This window comes from Pteropus vampyrus, unplaced genomic scaffold (genome assembly GCF_000151845.1).
Source record: "Pteropus vampyrus isolate Shadow unplaced genomic scaffold, Pvam_2.0 Scaffold244, whole genome shotgun sequence".
NCBI classification, from domain to species: Eukaryota; Metazoa; Chordata; class Mammalia; order Chiroptera; family Pteropodidae; genus Pteropus; species Pteropus vampyrus.
The window spans coordinates 2,255,952-2,272,437 of NW_011889025.1; the positions used below are offsets into that span (position 1 = coordinate 2,255,952).

General features: G+C 36.1%; 1 protein-coding gene across 2 annotated transcripts in view; it reads right to left on the reverse strand.

Annotated features, from left to right (window-relative positions):
* Positions 1 to 16,486, reverse strand: part of DCX (doublecortin) — a 159,318-nt gene that overhangs the window by 58,148 nt on the left and 84,684 nt on the right. The window lies entirely within an intron of this gene.

A 16,486-nucleotide genomic window follows, 5' to 3' on the forward strand; every position in this document is an offset into this window, starting at 1 on the left:
AATTGTACATCTGACACTGGATTTTGTTAACCAATGTCATCATAATAAAAATTAATATTAAAAAAAGGAATCAATGGTGACCAAAGACAAAACTGTTTTAGTAATGTCTTTCTACTCAGGACCCATAAATTTCAAGAAAATGGGGTAAGTTAAATATTTTATCCTGTAAATCATTAGACCTGATGAAAACTCATAGCTTGAAGGATATTTAGGTATAATATGATCTAATGGCCTTATTTATACATGAGATAATGGAAGTAGAGAAAGTTTAAATGATTTGCCTCATATCACACAGCTAGCTCATATTAAAGCTGTAAACTCTCTTCCCAGGGCTTTATCCATTACCATTGTTGTCATCGTCTAGCTGCCAAGTAGATATGTTAATGTAATTAAAGACAAGCATTTGAATGTTAGACAAGCAATTTGAATGTTAGACAAGCCTTTTAAAAAAAATAAACGGATTGCTGTGGATAAAGAGAAGAAATGCAGTTCTGATACATGCAACTTGGACCTTGAAAACATTATGTTGAATGAAATAAACTAGACATGAAAGGACAAATATTGTATCATTCCACTTATATGAAATATCTAGAATAGGAAAAATAATTGAGACAAAGTTAACTAGAGGTTACCAGAGGCTAAGAGGAACTGGGCTTGGGAGGTTATTGCTTAACAGTTATAGAGTTTCTATGTAGTGTAATGAAAAAGTTCTTGAACTAGGTAGTAATGATCGTTAAACAACATTGTAAATGTGATTAATGCCACTGAATTGCACATACAAAATGGTTTAAATGACAAATTTTGTTATATATATTTACTACAATTAAAAATATTTATAATGTAACACTACCTAGTATCAAACTATACTATAAAGTATGGTAATCAAATCAGCATGGTACTGGCATAAAAACAGACACATAGATCAATGGAACATAATAGAAAACCCAGAAATAAACCTATGCCTATATGGTCAATCGATCTATGACAAAAGAGTCAAGAATATACAATGAGGTAAAGACAGCATACTCAATAAATGGTGCTGGGAAAACTGGACAGATACATGCAAAAAAATGAAACTAGACCCTCTTCTTAGATCATATACAAGAATAATCTCAAAATGGATTAAAGACTTAAATAAGACCCAAAACCATAAAACTCCTAGAAGAAAATATAGGCAGCCCACTCTCTGACATTGCTCTTAGTAATATTTTTTCTGATATATCTTCTTGGGCAAGAGAAACAAAATAATAAGACTACATCAAGCTAAAAAGTTTTGCACAACAAAGGAAATCATCAATAAAACAAAAACCTACCTACGAAATGGGAAAAGATATTTGCCTATGATACATCTGATAAGGGGTTAATATAAAAAATTTGTAAAGAACTCATACAAACAATTTAATTAAAAAATGGGCAGAGGACCTGAATAGACATTTCTCCAAAAAAGACAGATGGCCAATAGACATAGGAAAAGATGCTCAACGTCACAAATCATCAAAGAAATGCAAATTAAAACCACAATGAGATATTACCTCACACCTGTCAGAATGGCTATCATCAATAAATCAAAAAACATCAAGTGTTATAAAAAATAAAATGTTAAAAAAAAAACCATCAAGTGTTGGTGAGGATGTCAAGGAAAGGGAACACTTGTGCACTGTTGAAGGAATTGCAAATTGGTACAGCCACTATAGAAAACAGTTTGGAGTTTCCTAAAAAAATTAAAAATAGAGATACCTTATGACCCAGCAATTCCACTTCTGGGTACTTATCCAGAGAAATCCAAAACACCGATTCTAAAAGATATATGCACCCCTATGTTCACTGCAGCACTGTTTATAATAGCCAAGACATGGAAGCAACCTATGTGACCATCAATAGATGATTAGGTAAAGTAGTTATGGTACATATATACAATGGAATATTACTCAGCCATAAAAGAATTAAATCTTACCATTTGCAATGGATGGACCTAGAGGGTATTAAACTAAATGAAATAATTCAGACAGAGGAAGACAAATGCCATATGATTTCACTTATATGTGGGATCTAAAGAAGAAGATTAATGAACAAACAAAACGAAAACAGACTCGTAGATACAGAGAACAAAGTGGTGATTGTCAGATGGGAGGGGTTGGGGGGCTGAGTGAAAAGGTGAAGGTATTAAGAAGTACAAATTGGTCATTACAAAATAGTCGCAGAAATATGAAGTACAGTATAGGGAATATAATCAATAACATTGTAATAACCATGTGTAGTGCCAGGTGGGTACTAGACTAATCAGCGGGATCCCTTTGTAAATTATATAAATGTCTAATCATTATGTTATACACTTGAAGTTAATACAAAATAATATTAAATGTCAACTCTAATTAAAAATTAAAATTAAAAAAGAGATAAACCAGAATTAAGAGACAAATCATCCCTCAAAAAATAATCTAATATACAAAAAAAAAAAAACCATTGAATTTTACCCCTTAAATGTGCAAATTGTATGGTATGTGAATTATATATCAATAAAGCTGTTAAAAGAGAAAAATGTAAAAAAACTGTTATAATTTATTCAGGATTTAGTTACATTTTAGCAGGAAGGCTTTTTAGAAAACTTAGTCTGCCATATTGGAGATGCAGAAGTCAAATAATTTCACTTATTTAGAGAGGTCTTCCTTAATTTCCAATTTAAACCAGAACCACCTCCATATAAGCTCAAAGACAAAAAAGCCCTCATCTGTCTTATTGACCATCATATCTCCACTAAGTTCAAGTGTAAAAAGTCAAATATTTAAAAAATATTATTATCATCAGTAATAGAAAAAGTAAAGAGTTTAAGAACCATAATTAAACCTTAGTTTCATAATTAAGGGTATTACAGTATAATAAGGCTATTTTAACCACTATTGACCTCTGTCTTCTGCACCATATGTTAGAGAAAAGCCAAAAGAGGTAAATATTGGATTGTGTATTAAATTCTGCATATATTTGTTTTCTAATTATTTAAATGAAAATGGTACAGTGTCAATCCCCTCTCCAATCAAAGACCATTTCTTTAAGCACCTTAGTTATCCTATGGGTTTGTCTTTTCTCCCTCTTTCATCTGTCAAAGCATCCATTTCTTGAAAACACTGTCCATGTGTCTGATTTCCTTCTTCTTGCCTCATGATTCATAGCTTTAGTATGTGACCCATCCTGGGGCCTTAGGAAACAGTGTTGACTGGCTGATTATGAAGTGAGAGATTGACATTCTGCTTCCACTATCTTGTGCCACTCTTTGGGAATTTTCTGTCCCTCTGAAAGCTAGTCTAATTCCCATGGCAATTCATATTTTTAATGCATGAAGCATGAAAGCCCATCAAGTAAGTAACTTGAACAAGATCACATTGCTAGTTAGTTCAGAGCTGATACTAGAAGTCAAGACTGCTTCTTTAACTCTAACATATTGGGTACCTAAGTTATACAGCAAAGGCACTTATTTCCTTGACAGAGGACTCTTGGTATTATGAAAATACATGCAACCTGGGAAAGAGGGCCATAGAAGGAGAGATGGGAAGAAATAAGATGCTCTATCCTGTTTTACCAGGAACTAGTTGTGATTTAATAACCTGAGTTAGGCAGTGCCAGCTCCCCTGAAAACTTGGCAACCCCTCAAGGTTCAAGAGTGTTTTTTTCCTTAGCTTTTCTTTGCTATTTTCCAAGAGTCTTTGTGTCAGCTCCCAGTGAGGGCCTCACAAGGATGAGAACAGCTGCAGAGGCACTGGAGTTGGGCTGCTGAGTCCATGCCCCTCCACAGGGCCCTAGAGACAAATTGGCTCAAATAAATGGGGACAAGACAGAACTCCATTCATCAGAGAGAACTGGGGTGGAAAAACCCTGCTTGATCCCTTGGCATCACCACTAAGCTCTGAGGTTGGCCCTGAGCCCCACACATCTCTAGATTCTCTTTAGCCGGGTCAATTAAAATAAGAGAGTGTGCTTGTAGGGACCATTGTAGTTATCAATTGTGTTTAACAGTTAGCTGGTGTCTGCTATGCACAAAGTATAGCGGGAGTATGATCTTGGAATTCAGTAGAGGGAGGAAAGGTTTATTTTAAAAAGGAAGCTAACATCTACCTAGATTCTGTGTTAAACCCTGCCATTCACTTACTGTGGAACCTTGGATAAGTTGCTTTCTTTCTGCTGTAAGGTAAGGGTGCTGATCTAGAGCCTTTTGAGGTCTATATCTTTTCTATATCTACATCTGTGTCACAAGCTCTTTTGAGTATTTGATGGAAGCTATGGATCCCAAGAAAATGAATATGTGCACACAGATAGCTAATTTTCCATATAATTTATGGGGTTTGAGGATTTCCCTGAAGCCATTCTATAGATCCTAAGTTAAGAACCTCTGGACTAGTTGATTTCTGAGGGAGGTCTTTTCTAGCTCTGACAGTCTGTGAAACATTCCACGTTGGAAACAGTTAATGAGCAGAGACACCAGGGCCAGAATGCTGGCAGCTGTCGTGGAATCCCAGAGGCTTAACTGTACCCTCCTTCCCAGGCTTCCTGAGACTCCAGTCCAATGGAAGCAAAAGGATGTAAGCTCATTCTCTTCAAATTGAGTCCAAGGAAAGCAAAAGAGTGCAAACTGATTTATAGCAAACCAGAGACTGGAGTGTGCATCAGAGAGTTGCCTCCCAGGCTGCTGGAATTTAGCAAGGATATGAATTTTGTGGATAGAGTAGACATGAGAGTCATGGCCTCTAAATTTCCCTCAATGATTGATTGGGGATGGGACAAAGAGCATGGACTACCCAATTTGTAAGTAATGTACAGCTTGATTATAGATGTTCTGAGGTGATGACTTAGGAACTAATTTTCAACATGGCTGGACAGAATACCAATGGCTATAAACCTACTATATTCCCTTACATAATGTCCCTTTATGTATTACTATATATCTTACTGCAAAAAAAGGTGGCAAAGGGGAATAAAAGAAAGAGATTTGGTGGGTATATAAGTCAGAGTCCCATTAAGAAACATGCCATACTCAGAGTAGATATATTGTGTACAGTTTAACAAAGGGAACAGGTAACAAAAATATGAACAGGATATAAAGAAACCACAGAGATTTCTGAAGTATCCCAGGACTAGTAATAGTGGGGTTCATTACCACTTTTAGGTCTGAAAGAGAGAGGAGAGGTAGCAGTTACCAGAACCCAGAGGGAGGAGAGAGTATGAACATTACATGAAAGGAGCTCCCTGATAGAAGCTGTAACTTTTAGTTAAGAGATGTCCAGCAACCTCTCAGGCAGGGTGTCAAAAAATAAATAGCCTGATCTCACTCTTCTCCCTGCCAGTGCTCCCCATTGGACAAACACAACTGAAACCCAAAAGACAAGGGAATCTCTTCTCAGCCTTTTGGCTAAGATCAAGTGCAAAAGACAAGGGAGCCTAATGATATGGGTCAGCCTCCCAGGGCACAGAACAAGGTGGAATAGAAAGTAGATTTGGAGAGGAAAGCCTGTAGAGTAGGTCTGTCACTGCAATAAAGAAGCAGAAACTGTTGTTATAGCCTTAAATATGACATCTCTCCAGCGTACACTGTGACATTTGAGCAATAATAAAGAAGTCTAAACTGCAATTAATCAATAATAATATTATTTTATATTTAAAAAGCTTTTACATGTTTTATGCTGCTTTCACCCCATTGTCTCATCTGAACCATATAGTTATTATGTAGGCAAACAGGTAGTTCTATTTTGCACATGAGAAAACTGAAGTTCAGCCAACATAAGGTGATTTAAAAGATCAAATGTCTATAGAAAAGAAAACAGAGACTAGAACTTGAGTTTGGACTCCTGGTCTAGGGCCATTTCCACTATATCCTATTGTCTCTTCTGTGTCATATTTCAGTCCACAAGGCTGTTCAGACAGGCCTTCAGAGGACTCCTTCTTCGGAGAGACATGACAATCTACCACAAGGGCAACAATGAAGAAAAAAAGTGCATAAACTTCTTCACATTTTTACGAAAAGGTCAGTATAATGGGTGGTAAGAAAATAGGCTGAGTTGGAAGATAAATAAGTGGGTACAATAGTATTTGCAACTATTTTCCAGAGCAGAGGTTTTTAAACCCAGTTTTTGCCAAATGGCTCCAGTTAAAGTTCCCTATCTGCTCTCCTTCATCCTTTTATAGCCTCTGGGTGTCCCACCCCATCAACTGCATACTTCCATTGTAAAGGATACAGTTGGATGAAAGTAAGAAAGAGATGAAAATGAAAGAATGAAAACTCAAAGTAAATAATAAGAAAACAGAAATTTAATGTATCTTCTGGAACTCAGTTGCTAAAAGTAAAAAGTATTTTCACATTTGTCCCAATTTTCATGTAAACCAAGAATAAAAATCATGAGCAGAGCTACCTTTGAGTTTGCAATTAAGTAAGATTTGAGGGAAGTTCTAAGGGTTCAATGTTCTTAGGAACTGCAATAGTTTCTAACAGAAGAGATGAGCCAGATTCTAGATGTGAAAAAAACATTTGGGAAGAATGGGATTGCAGATGCCTACAACTGTCACCTTAGATTCTCTGCTCTTAGGATAATTTAAAAACCAGTGAATTCTATAAGGTTCAAGACCAATAAGTTTTCACAACCCATAGCTTCTAGAGCAGTGGTTCTCAACCGGGGCCATTTTGCCTCTCTCTAACTCCCAGGGGACGTTGGATAATATCTTGAGATATTTTTGGTTGTCACAACTTGGGGGGATGCTACTGACATCTAGTAGATAGAGGCCAGAGATGCTACTAAACGTCCTACGATGAACAAAGAATGCCACATGACAAAGAACTATCTGGCCTAAAATGTCAAGAGTGCCAGTGTTGAGAAACCCTGCTCTAGGTTATTTATTGACTGCCAAAATATTACCTTTGTTATGACCACCACATTCTCCATTATCCACCTGTAAAGATGGCTTCCTTGCTCCCACTGTTGGATCTCAGGCTGGCCACTTCCTAGAATCAGCTCCATTTCAGAAAGCTTCTGGGCTAAGGCAGAATTTATTTCATTTTCCAGAGTGGTACTGTTGTTGCTACTATTGTTTATTGCTCTTTAATTTTTGACCCTTGGCCTTGCTTTAACCTCAATAAGAAGCTTATTTTCTCGTTCCTAACTTCTTGTCTTGTTAATGACTCACAATCTGCCTAGACCTCTGGTTTTTGCAAAGTCTTTGGCTCTTCTAGTCCTGGGATCTTTCCCAGGATCTAAGGTCCAATTTTATTCGTGGTTTCAGTATTACTCTGCCTTATTCATTCCACTTTGGAAGATCAAATAGGGTTTGGGCTGGTAATTATACTAGACCTGCTGCCTCTTGAATTTGTTTGAGAAAGTTGCCAGCCCCAAGAAGGAAAGGACTCAATGAGATATCACCTAGTACAAGGTCCTCTTGCTATGACTATCAAGGAAAAGCTGTAAGAGAGAGAAAAAGAAGATACATTCTGGGGTAGTACATTCCAGAAGACTTCTGTGTCAGCTGGCTTAAGTAGAGACAGAAAGATGGCCTACATGATGCTGTTTTAAATCTAGTTAAGCAGGAATTATCTCAACTGTGGGGTCTCAATTTATTTTCAGCCTTTGTTCTTCAAACTTTGTGTTTGAAGAACAAAGGCTGAAAATAAATTGAGACCCCACAGTTGAGATAATTCCTGATTCAGCTATTTTTCAAGTGCCAGTCTCATATGCCTAGAAAGGAGTATAAAGAGGGAATTTTTAACAATGACAGAAAGAATGGGGATTATAACCATGAAGGTAGTAGTACTAACTCCTGTTTTCCTTAAAAACCTCCATTCCTGAATTTTGAGACTTGGGGTGATATTGTGCAAAGTAACTAACTTCTAGTCCTGGTTCAGTCACACATTGCTAAGTGATCATGAGCAAGTCACTTAAACAGTCTATACCTTAGGTTCTTCATCTGAAAAATGGAACTAATACTACTTTGCCTCATAGTGGGTTCTTTTTCCAATTTAGAACAAAAATAGATAGTGTATATGAAAGTGTCTTGAAGAGCATTAGTGCTGTATGAATGTAAATGATTATAATTATTTTGCAAAAGACGTATGACCTAAGAAAAAATGAAGGTGGATAAGTAGGACCAAGAAAATATGGTAAAGTAAATCAGTTTAGGCAAGAGACAGACAGACAGACAGACAGACAGAGAGACAGACCATTTTACTTTCAGGCTGTTTTATAGCACCCACAAACTAGAAGGAAAATGCACTATCTATGTCTGCCCCTACAGAGAACTTTGTTTCCACATACTAAGCATAGTAATACTATACCTATCTTCTTTTATAAAATCTCTACAATATAAACTCATCAACATTATTTGGTAATGCACTCCAGAATCGATCTTTTAGTCAAGAAATTCTTCTGAATTTGTCCACTTATTGAATAGAATTCACTGACTGCTCATGAAAATTCAACCATGACAGTTACTATTAGAGATACAGAAAACATAAGACACAGCTCCTTGTCCTCAAGGAGCCGTTAGTCTGTGGGAAATTTCTTGGTTAAATTTCTTCTGTCATAATTGAATTCACTTCTTGCATCTGACCTACATTTAATGGTCTGAAAAATTGACTTTTGGGCCTTGTTTATACAATCATCTAAACTGCTTAGCCGTTCCATGTTTTAAATCATACCAATTGCTTTTTTGAACCTTTTAAGATTGTGGATTACACAATTAAATTAGTTTTCCTTAAGAATGGAGAAAATGATCCAAGTCCAATATTTTCACAAAGAATGGTAACTGATCGCTGGGAAAGGATGAATTGGCTGCAAATTTCTGATAAGCTAATGTATGCTAGACTGTTCATAGCTTAATCTCTATCTTGCCTGGAGTTGAAGATAATACCTAGACATGACAATAACCGAATCCTAAGGAACAAAACTCTAATAGTAGATATCTCACGTCACTTAAAATTTTGTAAAAAAAAATATATTTGAGAGGCTTTAATGGCCCCTATAAATCACTCTTTTCATGTAACTCATATTTAGAGTTCTATTTCCACCTTCTTTTAGTTCATCTTCCCATTATGCCAATCACCATTTTTAATGAGCCAAATTGGTTCAAACTGAGCTAAAAGTCAAATGCACAAAGAAGTAAGGCTGATGTCTGAGCTAAAAGAGAGCTTCTGTGACAACCCTCCAGGATGCCAGGAGACAAAATGCTTCTCTGAAGACATCCGGGAGGAACAGCTAGTGAAAGTCCTATATTCTCCCCCTCCTCACAAAAAGGCCCTTGTTTTTTCCCTCTTCAAATCCATTCCATCTCCCACACAGAGAAGCAGGACTAGTGGCAAGTTTAAGCAGAAATGCAAATTGAAGGCTATGTACAGGAAGACAGAAATAGACTGTATAAAATGGCAACCAGTGTGATCGCCTGGAAAAAGTTCAACTCAAACCTTTCCACCGAGAGCAAAGCAGCTCCTATTTACATTTGTCCCTTGCATGGGCTGCTGGGATCAGGAGGAGTCAGGCTTTCAATGGTTTATTGCAACAGAACAACCCCTTGGAGGGCCAGAGGCCTACTTCTCACTATAACTCTTACTCAAATAAGTGGTAAGACTCACACTGAAGTGACAAGAACCTTAGCGGGACCGAGGCTGAATGATGAGATTTCCAAGTCCTAATACAGACCAGGCTTGTTGCAGTTTCTAGAAAGGAACCCACAGCACCCGGTGGGGAGACAAGCTGCAGTTATTTCAATCTCATTTTCTTCACATTTACAGTAGTAGATCAAGGGTCAATTAATTAACATATACTTGGAATAGAAAGTTTGAATGAATTTCTTTTTCTGGTCATTGAAGGTTAACCTTTTTAAAAATTATATTAAATGTATTGGGGTGACATTGGTTAATAAAATTATATGGGTTTCAAGTGTATAATTCTATAACATATCATCTATATATAGCATTGTGAGTTCACCACCCAAAGTCAAATCTCCTTCTATTCACCACATATTTGACCACTCTTTTTAAAAATTCACTTACATTTTTGTTTCAAAACCTGTTAAAGAAAAGTCTTCAAAAAATATAACTAAACACCAGATTCTGACTATTAGTCATTCACATTTTAAGGTAGAAAGTTTCTTTTTAACTATTGCAACATATTTAGGGTCATGTATTTGCATCCTTCCAGTGTCTAGCACAGGACCAGGCACAAGGTAGATTTACAAAAAACTTTGTTACTTTTAGTATTCCAATGAATTGACAGTTTACTGTATTTTTTTGTGTCTACATAGCTGATATCCTCTCTTTTCACATGTATACAGCCTGAATTGCATCTATTATTAACCTAACTTCAATTTCTTGAAATTGTTTCCTGTTTTGCTTGTAATATCTGTCATTAACAGTCACTCATTTAGACCCTCATTCGGAAGTCAAGGGCAGATGTGCATTCTTCTGGTCATTTTTGTGTTGAAGTTATACTTCAGCCAGAGGTAACAAACTACAAAAAGAGGAGCATATGGAGCGAAGAGAAGGGGAAGGAAAGAGAGTCAGAGAAAGCCATCTGAAATTCTTGCTGGGCTATGGTTCAGAGAAAACTGCCTTCCTAGACTTGGCTGTCTTTCCAGTCCAGACCTCTGTCAATAACACTTTTATTGGCTATCCTGACTTCAGTCTCTGATTTGCCCAATTCAAATATACTTTTTCCAAGAAACAGCTCTCCTAGTCATGGCCCCTGACCATTACAAACAATGCTGTTGAAAGGTCTGAGTGAAAGGGGCCATTTTCTCCAAATGAGTCACCACCACCTTGAAAAAGTTCTTGGAAAATGGAAGAGGTGCCAGAAAGCTAAAGACAAGGGAATGTTGTCCTACTTTTCGAAAAGGAGAAGAAGTATATCTCAGAAAATATAAACTAATAATTAACTTGATGTTGATACCCAGAAAATACCTAAAAAGAGTTATTAGAATATCGTTTGTGAGCACTCAAGAGAAATTATGATTAATAGACACAAACAAGGGTTACCACAGGCCATGCCCAGCTAACTTTTCTTCTGATAAGGTTACTGGACATCTGGGTGGGGTGAAAATATATTTAAAAACATTTTAGAATACTGGGTATACCCTGAACCAGGGCTGGCAAAATATTTCCCTCCTGAGTCCACGGCAGAAATTACTAACCTCTCACAACACTCTTTGCCACTAAGTTTCTACCTCACCTTACAGTCCTTATCAGTTGGCAGTCATCATAGTCCACCTGCCATCCCAGGCTCAGGGCCTGGTGATGCAGAGAATATATAAGACCCTTAAGGAATTCATAAAATAGTAGAGGAAGCATGTCAGTTACTAAAATTTTATTTTAGTATAGAATGGGATTAATCAATTCTGCCTCAAGGTTGAGGAATGGGGGCTTAGTAACAATTCACAGAGGAGGTAATACTTGAAATAGGTCACAATATATAAGTAGGAGTTTTCCATGTCAAGGAGAAGAAATGCCATAAAATGTGAATCTGAAGTTTTTGAAATTAGGTCTTGATTATACATTTATTAGAAAATTGAAGAACTGGGGATTGAATGTCAGTACAGTGAGTTATAGCCTTACTTGAACAGCCCAGCCAAAAGAAATTGATTGATGCTGGATGACAGAATAAAGATTTAGAACATTTTCAAAAAGCAGGACTTATGGGCCAAAACAAAAATTTTGTACTGTTTCTTTGAGTTCTAGGAGAGATTAGATTTTTCAAAATGTAAAGTTCCACATTTAGATTCTAAAAATTCAACTGTATAAGATGGAGCAAATGGGTATTAATAGCAGACCTAGGATTTTAGTTGATTCCAAGGATAATATGAGACATTCGGTGGGGGATTAAGAGTGAAGAATAGTATGACGTAGTGAAAAGATCTCTGGAATGGGAGTTGGGAGACTCAAGTTTAGTTTTATCTATTCTGCTAAGCAACTGTGACTGAAGCAACTCTTCTCCTCTTTGAGCCACATTGTCTTTGAAGAAGTTGGACTCAATCTTCAGTTTTCAAACTATGTTCTTATATCCATAAGATTCTTCTTGATCTACTTTGTGTAACAAGGAGGAAGGTGAAATGATGAAGGTTCTGTACCCTCTCACCTTCCTTTCATTTCAGTGAGAGAAACTGCCCTCTTAAATGTTTTAAGAATTAGGGTTCTGGCTAAGATTTCATTTATAAAAAGATTCCATTGCAAATATATTTATTTCGACCATTTAGCTCTAATATTGCAATCCTAGAGTACATTGATAGGAGTGTTGTGGGCAAATTAATAAAATTCTCTATACTCTGCAATGGTCAGAAAAATATCTGAACACTTTTCAACTCTGGACAACATATTTTCAGAGGGATATTGACAAAATGGAAATCATTTAGGGAAAGATGACTCGGGGTGTGAAATATATATATTAGAGTTTCTTATCCTGGAAAATGGAAGATGTAGGGGACATGATAAGCATATTCAAACATTTTAAGGGTTATCCTATAGAAGGGTTTCCTTATTCTGTTTAGCTCTAGAAAACTGAATTGGAGCTACTGGATGGAAAAATTTCAAAACAGATTTTTACACACATTAAGAAGCAAGGTTTAAACACGTAGCCTTACAAAATAATAAGCTTGCAAATAGAACAAAAAAAATGAGATAAATTTTACGATATAGAAAAAAATCACTATTTTCATGATGTATGATTGTCTAATCAGAAAATTACAGAAAATGAATGAAAAAACCATTCGCTCCAGTAAGATCTTTCAGCAAGGTGGCCACATACAAGATAAACATACAAAGACAAAAGTTTTCCTATACTACAGCAAGAGTCATTTATAAAGAAGTTATAAGAAAAATATTCCATTCACAATAGTAAACAGAATTATAAGATATCTAGGAATAAATCTATAAGAAATGTATTGGACCTACTTGGAGAAAATTATACAAGTCTTAATTGAAGAAACCATAAGACATTTTCATTTTTATAATATTTTAAAGATATCAATTCTCCCTAAACTTTGTTATAAAATTCAAAGCAATCCAAATAAAAATATCAATAGAACTTACATGAAAATTGACAATCTGATTCTAAAATTTTTATGGAAGAGAAAATATACAAAAATAGTGAATGATATTTTGGGGGGAAAATCCCAAGAAGTGGGGACTTACAACATCAGACATCAAAATAGACTGTAGTATTTAAAATAGGGTAGTATTAGACAACAAACAGGTAAAAATAGGTCCATGAAACAGAGATTAGACTTGAATAGAGTCAAAATGACATTTCTTATCACTGGAGAAAGAATTAATTATTTTATAAATTAGATTGAAACTCTGACTATCTTATTGGAAAGAAAGGTCGACCCCTCACCCAGCTCATACTAAACACACAAGAAAGAGAGATAACCATAAAAGGAAAAAAAAAACAATAATTATGTTTGAAGAAAATATATTTTTTATCATCTTTGGGTAAGGAAAGCCTTCTTCAGCAAGACTCAAAACACAAAAGCCATAAAATAAAAGAATAATAAAGTTGATTACACCAAAATTAAAAGTTTCAATTTAATGTTTTACAAAAAGATATGCTAAATAAATCTAAAATACAAGCTATAAAGTGGAGAACATTGGCAACACAGTCAACAAAGAACTACCTTCAAAATATATCATATAAAAATTTTTAAAAGAACAATCCAACAGAAAAATTGTCAAAGTAGATAAGCAGGCAATTAATTAATTAATTAATTTTAAGTGGCTAAAAGTCATGATCACTCAATCTTGATAGTATCAAGGCAATGCAAATTAATGCAGCAATTATATATTATTTTTTACCCTTCAGACTGGTAAAAAGCTAAAAGTTTGATAAAGTTTTTTTTAAAGTTATGAGAAAACAGCACTCTTAAACATTGTGGATGGCACTGTATATTCATAAAGCCTTTTAGGGGGGAAATTTGGCAGAATTTATCAAAACTTAAAATATATATAATTTAGATCCAGTAATTTTCCTTCTAGGAATCTATCTAATAGACAATATATGTGCATAGATCCTTACTGCAGCATTGTATATAACTGCAAAAAATTGGATCAACCTAAATATCCACTAATAGGGAACTATTTAATAAACTACAGTATGTTCATACTAGAGAATACCGTGCAGCTGTTAAAAAGAATGCAGCAGAAATATATGTAACCACAAGACAGAGCTACAAGTTATGCAAATGTAGATCACAAAAAAAAATGGAGATCATGTGACCTTATTTATTTATGAAGAAAAGATATATTTATCTCCCTTTCCATCTCTATGTATGAATCAAGGTTTCTCAGCCTTAGCACTATTGACAATTTGGGACAAATAATTTTCTCTTTTTTTTTCTGAGGAGCTGTCCTGTGTGTTGTGGATATTTAGCAGCATCCCTGGTTTTTACCCACTAGGCGCCAGTACCATCGCACCCCCAGTTGAGACAACTAAAAAGGTCTCCAGACATTGCCGAATGTCTCCTGAGGGGCAAAATTACTCTGGTTAAGAACCACTGATATAAATATATTTTTAAAAGGTTAGAAGGATACACATTAAACAGTTAAAAATGGTCACCTCTGAAGGGAGAAAAAGGAAGTGGAGAAAGGGAGAAAGAAGGACTTTTATGTATTCTCTATATACTTTTGGATTGTTGGAATCCCCTAAAAATGATAATGTACTAATATATTATGTGTTTTTTAAGACAAGAAAAAGTAATGAGCTTCCTGTCTCTGGAGATGGTCACAGTTTATAGAACCACTGATAAAGAGAGTTTTTATTTTGCATGTGAGATGAGACTGAGTGACCCCATTAAGGTTTACTCTTTGGACCTAAAAAAGTTTCATGCGTCTAAAAGAAGAACTTGCCATTATCTTTAAAATAGCTATATTTTAAACTCTTACTTTCAACACATTTTGAAGTTTGGTTTCATTAATTTCACCTAAGCTGCTAAACTGTTCTTATAAATCCAATCTTCAGGTCTATTGGGACTGTCTCCTTATAAAATGTGAAAAATAAATCAAACCCAAATATCCAACTAAGCAAATAACCTAGTTATTTTCCATCACAGGCTCATTCGTAACTTATTGTTTCCTCTGTAACTGGCTTTAAATCATCTGTGCACTTCATTTACAGTAAAATTACAGCTGTAATACACAATGCTAATCCGAGGTTTACCCTTATCATAGCTGACTTGTTCTTGTCTTTCAAAGAATGGTGGCAAACAAAAACATGAAAATGAAATTAGCGATACCCAAGCCAACTGCTTTATCTAGGTCTTGAGTTTATGGTATTGGCGATGGTCTCCTTAGAAATCTCTGGGTTTTATGAATAAGAACTATTTCAGGTTAGCAACTGTGAAGTTGATATAGTAAAAGCATTTATGCTTTCGGTTTGCTCATTTCTGCATCAAGATCCTGGGCTATATGAGAGAGGCTGGGGATGCAGTTAGAATCTTATTTTTGCTATTGATGGGCAGAGGTATAAGTCCTTACAAAACTTCAGGGCAATGGTGAAGAAATCAAGAGAAGGATTGTGGAAAAGAGCAGGCTTTGAAAAGAGGTAAAATGAGATGGTTGAGAAGAGGTGGAAAAAGCATCTCCAATTCAGTTTATAAGAATTCTCTTGATATCATCGCAGAGTAAGAGACATCCCCAGCTTCCTCTCCTTGAAACAACAATAAGCTGAACATCTAAAACTCAACAAAATCACCCAAACCGCACATCAGCATGTCTGAGCATGGATCTGCGCATAAGAGCTACCACAGGTCAGCCACAGGAGCTCCCTGCAGGAGGAGGGGAGGAGAGAAGAAGCAGTGTTTGAGCAGCGAGTTCCCTGAACATTCCTGCCTGGGATACTGTGAGCTCCCCGTAGCTGGCTGGCTGCAGGGCCCAGTCATCAGGGCAGAAAGCAGAGAAGCGGGAAGGGACCAAAGAGGAACAATAGCTGAGAACAATAGCTGATTGTTTCCAGCACAGTTGCAAAACCGAGGCTGAGCCACAGCCCCCAAACCTCAACCCAGAGTGCCCTTCTGCCAATACCCTCTGAGACAGATCACCGTGGACCCCCAGGGGAATCTGAGAAAACACTGCCGAGACTGTCGCTGACACTGACAGGGACTGAAACTGAGCATAAGCGAGCGTGATTAAATATCTACAAGAAAATTTAAAAAGCGTTATTAAGACTTTATATAATGCAGGGATCCAAGAGGCTTGCACGCCACCTACTGGAAACCAAAAGAAAAGTGCATTCTTTGCAACAGGCTAAGGAGAGAACTTTATATAATAAATCATTTTTTGGAAAAACAGCAGAATACACTTCCATTAATGTCCAGGCAGAGATATAGTCCCTTAAACACCAAGAACAACCAAGACGACAAGCATCTCTGAAAGAAAGAGAAAAATCTCCAGAAAAAAGCTTACAGACATAGAAATATGCGACTTAAATGATAGAGAATTCAAGATGGTACTTCTGAAAAAACTCAGTGAGATCCAAAA